Source organism: Benincasa hispida, chromosome 11 (assembly GCF_027475165.1).
Source record: "Benincasa hispida cultivar pf3 chromosome 11, pf3_genome.v1.1, whole genome shotgun sequence".
NCBI lineage: Eukaryota > Viridiplantae > Streptophyta > Magnoliopsida > Cucurbitales > Cucurbitaceae > Benincasa > Benincasa hispida.
This window is the reverse complement of record NC_143488.1, coordinates 3,335,806-3,345,158: the sequence shown is the minus strand read 5'-3', so window position 1 is coordinate 3,345,158 and position 9,353 is coordinate 3,335,806. Positions and strand designations below refer to the sequence as shown.

General features: G+C 32.6%; 1 non-coding gene across 1 annotated transcript; it reads right to left on the bottom strand.

Annotated features, from left to right (window-relative positions):
• Positions 1–8,892: 8,892 nt before the first annotated feature.
• On the bottom strand, positions 8,893–8,965 carry TRNAA-AGC (transfer RNA alanine (anticodon AGC)). The gene has a single exon. It is a non-coding gene; the product is annotated as a tRNA-Ala (tRNA).
• Positions 8,966–9,353: the final 388 nt, after the last annotated feature.

The window sequence follows — 9,353 nt, the reverse complement described above, 5'->3', positions numbered from 1 at the left end:
ATTATTGTTGTTGTGTTATTATTATTATTATTATTATTCAATGTCAATTCATTTATTAATATAAGTTTTTTATTATTATTATTTTGAGTACTTTTTATTTTTAACTCATTTATTATTATTATTATTATTATCCTCTTTCCTCTTTTAAACTCCAACGTATTCTTCAACCTCCCCTATTATTAGCTCTTCAAATTCTAACGTTTCTTTTCTTCCCGTCTTCTCTCCTTTAGAATTTGTAGAAAAATCTCAACCTCCATACTTGTTTCTCCTATAAATTGATCATAGTAGAGGGAGATGGGAGGAGTGAAAAAGAATTGGAGAATGGGAGAGTATAGGTTGAGCGATTAACGAAGAGGAAAATATTTTGAGATAGTGAGAAGAAATAGAGAGAGGGGAAAAGTGAAAGATTAATAAAGAGGAAGAGAAAAAATAGAGAGATTAAGAAAAATGCAGGGTTTGGCCATAGGGAGAGTAGAGAGTATAATGGAAATCAAAGAAAAAAAGAGGAAAAAACTTTCGACAGACCCACAAACAGAGTGACTTCCGACGACTATGCACAATTTTGGTGAAGCTCCATTGACACTTGAGGTGAAGAAATAAGAGAAGAAGGGAGAGAAAGTGACCCATTAAAGAAGGAAGATTTTGAAGAAGAAGAGAAAATGAGAGAAAAATGGTGGAAGAAAGAAAGAGAAGGGAAAAGAAAAGAAAATTGGTAAAGGTGAAGGTTGGTCCCACTTTTATTTTGTATTTATTTATTTATTGTTTTAATAACTACAGGGGACTCCACTTTTATTTTATATTTATTTATCTATTGGTTTAATAAGTGATGAGCCCACTTTATTCTATAATATATTTTATTTGTTTAATAAAAGTGATGGGCCCCACTCTATTTTTATTTCCCTCAAATTTATTTGGTGCTATTACCATTTTACCTTATTGTTTTCCCATTTTTCTTACTCAATTTCATTTTTTCCTTTTCATGCTCACTTTTCATCCTTCTTCTTTTATCTTTATTATTATTTTTTATTATTTTACCTCTTAACTCTTTCAGAATATCTCATGGATTTCTCTTAATTTTATTTTACTTTATTTTTCTAAGTTGTTTTAAAGGTCTTTAATTGGTTAGGTTACATTTTAGATTTCATAAATTGATTTTGAGACATAATTTAATATTTTCAAATAATCTTAAACAAGATTCAATTGCAAGTTTCCAAGTATAGGAGTTCAATTTTAAAATCATATTAAGACATTTAAACATTTTCACTTTGCTAACCTTGCTCTCAAATTTAAAATAAGGTTTCTTAATAGTATTTAAAATTGCTTAAATTTTAAAATTTTAAACAAAAAAACTTCGATTGTTTGATTGACAAAATGAATTTTCACTTTGCTAGAGAGTATATTTTATTAAATATTTCTTCATTTGGACTTGATCTAAAATTTTCTTCAAATTTCTTTCTTTTTTTTTTTTTTTTGGTTGAATTTCTAAGTAAAAAATCCAAATTCCCTATATCATTTTCAAATTAAAATTCTAGCTTAATTTAAATTTCAAATTTCAAATATTTTATGAGATTTTTCAAAAATCCTATGATGGAATTAATATTGCTCTAGAGGGAAATATTTTCATCAGAGAATCCAAATATAAATTGACATATATTGTCGCAAAATTCCATTATACTTTATCACTAAAGCTATAGTGAAATTAGGTGAGTCATTTCCTTTTAATTAAACTTACTATTTTTTATATTTTAAACATAATTGGCTAGGTAATAATTCTGTCTAGGTTGAGGTACTTAAGTTGATCGTAAGGAAACACCTCTACTTGGAAATTGTTTAACTAGTCAATTCTCATAAGTTTCCATTTTGTTAATTTTCATTACACTTTTGGATGATAGAGTAAAACTTCTTTTTAAAATGAGTGTTGTAGAGTGCTAATATCTTCCTTACACTTAATGACCCTTGAACCTATCTTTGAAACAGTAGACCATTTCCATTTTCATTTTCATTTTTTTAATGGGTGACCAATAACACCTTAAAATGATTGGTAACGACTCAAAACCTTTCACCTCAAAAGAGACTCCAAGGGACACTCCGCATCGTGATGACGTTGCGACAACAAGTACCAAAAATTCATCGATCCAATTAGATAACAAAACCACCAGGTTGACAATCTGAGTATATTATATAGCAATGTTACATATTGTCTTCTAATCAAGGATGAAGTGCCATTAACTTTTCAAGAAGAAATGACAAGTTCAAATTCTGCTTAATAAATGATAATAATGAAGAAAGAAATAGAAGCTCTTCATAAGAGCAAGAGTTGGGAGCTTGTAAAGCTGCCACAAGGGAGAAAGCCCATTGGCAACAAATTGGTGTATAAGACCAAGCGCAACAATGTTGACCAAGTGGAGCAATATCATGCAAGATTGGTGGTAAATGATATGCTCAGAAGAAGATATTGACTTCAATGAGATCTTTTCTCCAATAGTTCGACTTATTGCTGTTAGAATAGTCCTGATAACGTGTTCTACATTTGACTTACACTTGGAGCAGTTAGATGTTAAGACTGTATTTCTCCATGGAGATTTTGAGAAGAAATTTGTATGCTCCAACCAAAAGGTTTTGAAGTGAAAGGAAAAGAAAACTTGGTTTCCAGGTTAAACAAATCTCTATATGGTCTCAAACAGACGTCGAGGTATTGGTAAGAGAGATTTGATTCCTTCATCGTGAGCTTTGGATACAATAGACTTAATGCAGACCCTTGTGCATATTTGATGCGTTTGGAATGGTGCGATTAAATTAATCCTAAGTCGTGCCTTTTAAACCTATAAATGCATTGTTTTATCTAATTCAACCCAAGTGCAAGCCCAATCAGAGTCTTGGGAGTCCAGGGTCGAACAAATGGATCATGCTTAATCTTGCGTGAAATAATTATTTTGATCTTAATGCGAATTGTTCCTCAAGTTTTTTATGATGTGGATCTACTTAATATGCCTTACTAATTACAACTATAGTACGTGAATGATGATGGGTGTGTGAGTGACGATGTGATGGATGATGGTAAGTATGAGATGATAATTACAATATGAAATGAAACAGCTTGCAGGTGTCCAGAGATGAGACTTCAATAAATAAAGTAGGATTGAGAAAGACTTCTACTAACATTTCCTAAGCAATGCATAAGCCCTGCATTCATACAAATTACTCATATATTATAACTTCACCTCCCAGTACTTTGAACCACAATATATTATCTCTAGGATGCATGCCATGAGTATTTCATATAGAAGATTAACTTTTATTTCTAAAGCTACTTCTTCTCTTATTTAATGAGTTCTAAAGTTCCTTACTTTCTCAAGCAGTGATTGATTCTATCTAGAGCAATCTCTCGATTTAATCTAAAACAGTTTATGAAGCATACACTAAACAAGATGAGCGTTTATTTATGTATTACTTATTAACATGTTAGTCTTATCCTTCCCAACCCATTATGAATTTTTTGCTCATGCTAGATGAAAGAAATATGGATGGATGGAAGAATGTAATGTCATCCATATTGATAGAGAGTTTTTTCAATCTCTACGGAATAATACAAATACTAATGATAAGAAGAATGAAATAAAAGACAAGGGTGGAGAGTGTCAACTTGCAGGTTGAAATTTCTTGCTTCCTTGACTCCAATGGTTGCTGCTTCATGGCGATTGTAATGGTGGTGATGTCTTTATTTTTCCTTTTCTGAGAAGAAAATTGAGCTTCACCCGAAATTCCTCAAAGAAAAACTTCAGAGGTGGTGGCTATGGCAAATATAAGGTGGAAAATGAACAGAGCCTCGACCAATTTCTTGGTTAGAAGTATGATTCTTAAAAAATTCTTTGATGGGCTATTTATAGGTGTTAAAAAAAGAAGGTTCAATGTCTCTTTCTAATGATTATGCTGACACCTCGTCTTGAATTCCATGCCTTGCAGCATGCCTACTTCACGAGATTCACTGGCTCTACCACGAACTTTTCACATCAGCTACCAACTTAATCTTTTTTATTTGACTTCCACCCATGTGTTTGTCGTATTTCTAATCATGTTTCATCTCATCGCGTGGAACTATGCGATGTCAAGTTAGGCGTTAGACTTAGTTCTATGCGTTCACAACTGCAACTTGCTTTTTTTTTTTTTTTTTTTTTGCCAATTTTCTCCATTTTTATAGAATCATGCATCCAAAAGTGACAATTTTTATAATTTTCAAGGATTATCGGTTTTGTAAGCATGTGATCACAGGATATGATGAATTGCATGATTTTCTTATCAAGCTAATGCATTTTCCTATAAATTTTCCTAATATTTCTAAATAAAAAAAGGTAAAATAACTTGTATTGTTTTACAAGTTATCAATATTTCAAGAGGTTTGGAGATAAAAGATTTTATTGTCTTGTTGTATGCAGACATGTTGGTAGTAGGCCCCAACAAATATCGTATGTAAGAATTGAAGGCTCAATTGGCTAGAAAATTTGAAATGAAGGACTTGAGACCAGCAAACAAGATTCTGGGGATGCAAATTCATCGAGACAGAAATAATAGGAAGATTTAACTATCTCAGAAAAATTATCTAAAGAAGGTCATGTAATGCTTCAACATGCAAGATTACGCTTCAACATGTAAGCCAATTTATAGTCTTTTTTATATTAATTTCAAGATATCCTCTAGTATGAGCCCTAGCAGTGGAGCAGAAAGGATGGAGATTTCTTGAGTACCATATGTGATTTGTACCAGATGGGTCCATAGATGTTGCATTGTGTTATGGAGGATCAGCCTTTAATGTCAAAGGATATGCTGACTCAAATTTTGCAGGTGATCTTGATAAAAGCAAATCCACCATCGGATATGTGTTTACTCTTGCTATCGGAGCTGTAAGCTTGGTTTCCAAACTATAATCAGTTGTGGCTACGTCAACAACAGAAGCACAATATGTTGTAGCTACATAAATTAGCAAAAAATCGGTATGGTTAAAAATGCTATTGGAGTAACTCGGACATGAACATGAGAAAATTTCTCTATTTTGTGACAGACAGAGCGCCTTGTATTTTGCAAAGAATCCAACTTTCCATGCTAAGTCCAAACATATTCAAGTGTAGTACCACTTCGTCCGTGAGAAAGTGGAGGAAGAAATAAAAATTACACAAAAAAAACCTAGTAGATTACTTGACAAAGACAGTCAACGTTGACAAGTTCATTTGGTGTTGATCCTCGAATGGCCTAGCAGAAACATAAGCAAGATGAAGATGGCAAGGTAGAAAGAATGATGTGGAAATGTGATTGATTCTCAATCAAATCTCCAAATGGGAGATTGTTGGATAATATCAAGAAGAATCCTTATTATTCAAGAAGTTTCTTAGAAGACATCTTTGGGCCATTGGATCTTACACTTTGTCAAGACCAATTTGACCCTTAGATCTTTCACATCTCTCTAGAACAATTAGAGCCATTGGATCGTTCACATCTATCAAGAACAATGGTGAAAACTAAAGAGTCTTGGAGAAATCTTGGAAGAATCTTGGAGCTGAAGTTTTTATTCATTGACTAAAATGAGTGATAAGTTACCCTTTAAATAGGCCTAAAGGGAAAGGGCTTGTACACATCTAATTAATTAACTAACCTAACCTCTTTTAAATAGACCCAAAGGAGAAGGGTTTTGTCACAAATGTTCTAAAATTAAAACTGAATTTAAAAAGAGAATACAATCTATCATTTTACAAGAAATATCCAAAATACCCCTTTTACAAGAAATGCCCAAAATACTCTTAATATCCCTACATCAACTTGGTCCCCTTAGAATTAAACTCATCCTCGAGGTTTAAGTTGAAAGCTTGAACTCATCCAGGGAAGATGTCTGCAACATTGAAAGTATTGCTTATGTTGAATGAAGATGAGAGGTCTATATTGTAAGCATTATCACTGTATTTCTTAAGGATAGCAAATGGTCTAAGCTTTTTGTCATTAAGTTTGTTGTATGCTCCTTTTGGCAAGTGGTCATTTCGAAGATATATCATTAGAAGATCTCCCAGCTTGTTTTTTATGACTATCCGCTTGAGCTTTATATGTGGAGGTTGCTTTCTTTAGGTGGTGAATTACTTTTGAGTGTAGTTTTTGAATACATTTAGCAAGTTGTTCAGTTTCTTCGCTAATATCTACGTTAGAAGGAAGAGTTGTAAGATCAAAAGTCAAATGAGGGGGTCTAGTATATACAATCTCAAATGAAAACTTCCCTGTTGATCTATTATGCATGTTGTTGTAAGCAAACTCCGCTTGTGCAAGGTTAGTATTCCATTGTTTTGGTTGATCTCCAGAAATCGAAGCATATTACCCAATATTCAATTTGTAACTTCTGCTTGACCATCCATCTGTGGGTGGCTTGAAGAGCTAAATTTGAGGTTAGTGCTAAAATGTTTCCACAAACTTTTCCAAAAAAACTCATAAATTTGATATCTCTATTAAACACAATTGTCTTTGGAATTCCATGAAGCCTAGTAATATCTCGAAAGAAAATATTAGCAATGTTCAAAGCATCATGTGTTTTCTTACAAGGTACGAAATGAGCCATTTTGCTAAACCTATCTACAACGACAAATATAGAGTCAAACCCCCCTTTGTGTCCTTGGCAACCCTAATATAAAATCCATTGATAAGTCCTCCCAAATGTTAGTAGGGATTGGAAAATGAGTATACAAACCAATGTTTTGAGTGTGATCTTTGGAGATTTAGCAAGTAAAGCACATTTTCACTAAATTGTTGACATCTTTGCGAAGCTGGGGCCAGAAAAATCGTGTGGCATAGGTTTCATAAGTCTTGTCACAACCTAAATGAGCTGCTAGGCCGCCCGAATGGGCTTCCATGATGGTAGTTTCGCGTAGAGATCCTTGTGGGATGCATAACCTATTACCACAAAATAAAAAACCATCCAAAAGATGGTAATCCTTAGGAGGAGAGTTAGAGAAACATTTATGCCAAATATCATGGAAATCAGAGTCATTCTCATAACAAGTTGGTAGATGGTCAAAGGCAATAATTTTACTTTGAAGCATGGTAAGGAGATGTGGCTTTCTACTCAAGGCATCAGTCACTTTGTTAGTGATTCCAGATGTATGCTTGATGATAAAATCAAACTTTTGTATAAAAGAAATCCATCTAGCATGCATTCGGTTTATGTTTTTCTGAGCATGAAGGAATTTTAAGGAATAATGATCAGCTATTAAAACAAATTTCTTGCCTATAAGATTATGTCCCATTGATGGATAAAGTTCTTATTCATAGGTGGACAACTTTTGTCTAGTCTCGCTTAACTTTTCACTAAAAAAACTCTAAAGGATGAGATTTTTGTATGAGGACAACCCATATGCCCATAGAACTTGCATCTACAACTACTTCAAATGCTTTACTAAAATATGGGAGAGCTAAAACTGGTGGGTTAGCTAATGTGTCTTTTAAAGCATTAAAACTATCCGTAGTCTCTTTAAACCATGTAAACTTACCTTTCTTTAGGCAATGAGTAAAAGGGGCAGCTATGGAGCTAATTTTTTTTAATAAATTTGCAGTAAAATGATACTAAACCAAGGAAAGATTGCACCTCTTTGATCGATGTAGGTATTGGCCATACTTTGATTGTTGCAATTTTTTAAGGATCTTCTTGGACACCTTCTTGTCTAATAATAAAGTCAAGAAATTTGATGTTGCTGCATAAGAATGACACATTTCTTAGGATTGATGTATAGAGCATTAGATTCAACGATGGAGAATACTTCCCGAAAGTGTGTAAGGTGGTCATTGACAGTCTTGCTGTAAATTAGGATGTCATCAAAGTAAATGACCACAAATTTATTGATGCAAGGTAAAAATATTTGGTTCACAAGTCTCATAAAAGTGCTAGGTGCATTTGACAGTTCAAAGGACAACAAGCCACTCAAATAGTTCTTGGTTAGTTTTGAATGCTGTTTTCCACTTATCCCCTGGTCTAATTCTTATTTTGTGGTATCTACTATGTAGATCCACCTTGGAAAATATCTTTGCACTAACTAATTGGTCAATAGGTAAGAAATTTTTGGGTTTGAAAATCTATATTTGATTGTTATTTTATTGACCGCACGACTATCTATGCATAAGCGCCAACTACCATATTTTTTGAGAACTAAAAGAGTTGAGACAGTACAAGAGCTGAGACTAGGTTGAATATGTTTCTTATGTAAAAGAACTATATATTATTTTATACACTTTTTAATAATTAAAAAAGAATGAAAAAAAGTAAATAATATATCGATCTAAATTTTTATTGGATTTTTCATTTTAAATATCTGGATTAAAATTTTGAATTCTTTAAATGTATGGTTTTTTCCTTAACGAAGGAAATCCACTTTTAAAAAATATAATATATATAAAACAATGCATGGGAGATGTTTCGAATCCAACAAGTAAAAGAGTGTAATGGTAAAATAAAAATAAAAGTTGAATATTTAGAGCAACCACGTTTAGTCAATAAAAAATAAATGATTCAATAAAAAGGTTGAATTCCCTCTAGCAACTCCAATCAATGTGCCGATGAAGCTTAAATATACCGAGTGGGTGAACTATTATTTCTTTAAAATTTTATTACTTTGATAACATAATCCCATAGTTTAAAAATAATTTTAAATTTCCTAAAAAAAGGGAAGAAGAAGAAGAAGAAGAAGAAGAAGAAGAAAAAGAAAAAGAAAAACAATTTTCGTTTAAAGAAAAAATGAAGTTGAAGGATGGTATATTAAGCGGGCCCATAAGAAGGCCTGGGCCCTGTTAGCCTGAGAAATATTGCGGCCCAAAAAAGGCTAGCCAATTTCGCACATGAAAATATATATTTAAAAAACCAAATAAAAAATGTGGAGATGCGGGGTATCGATCCCCGTACCTCTCGCATGCTAAGCGAGCGCTCTACCATCTGAGCTACATCCCCGAGGTTGTTAACAGTAGGTTCTTTAATTCTCAATTTTTTTACTTTCTTAAATTTCCTCTCATGCCAACATTTTCATCAACATTGCAATGTGTGATTATTATTATATCATGGGAAAGTTGACAAAATATAGCTAAAATATTAACAAAACACAATTAATACTGATGATTTTTTTTTAATAATCATGAAATGTTCATATGTGGAAATCAAGTGGGACCTCTCGATTTCGAGAATTCTATCGACAATTAAGTTTTTTTTTTAATAATAAAAAAAGAAACAATGGGATGAAATGAACAAGACAAAGGGAACAAATTAAAAAAAGATGCCGTTGGCCACACTTGATGACAAGCATTGATGTGATGAAGGATAAGAACGAGAAGGAAAAGTAGAG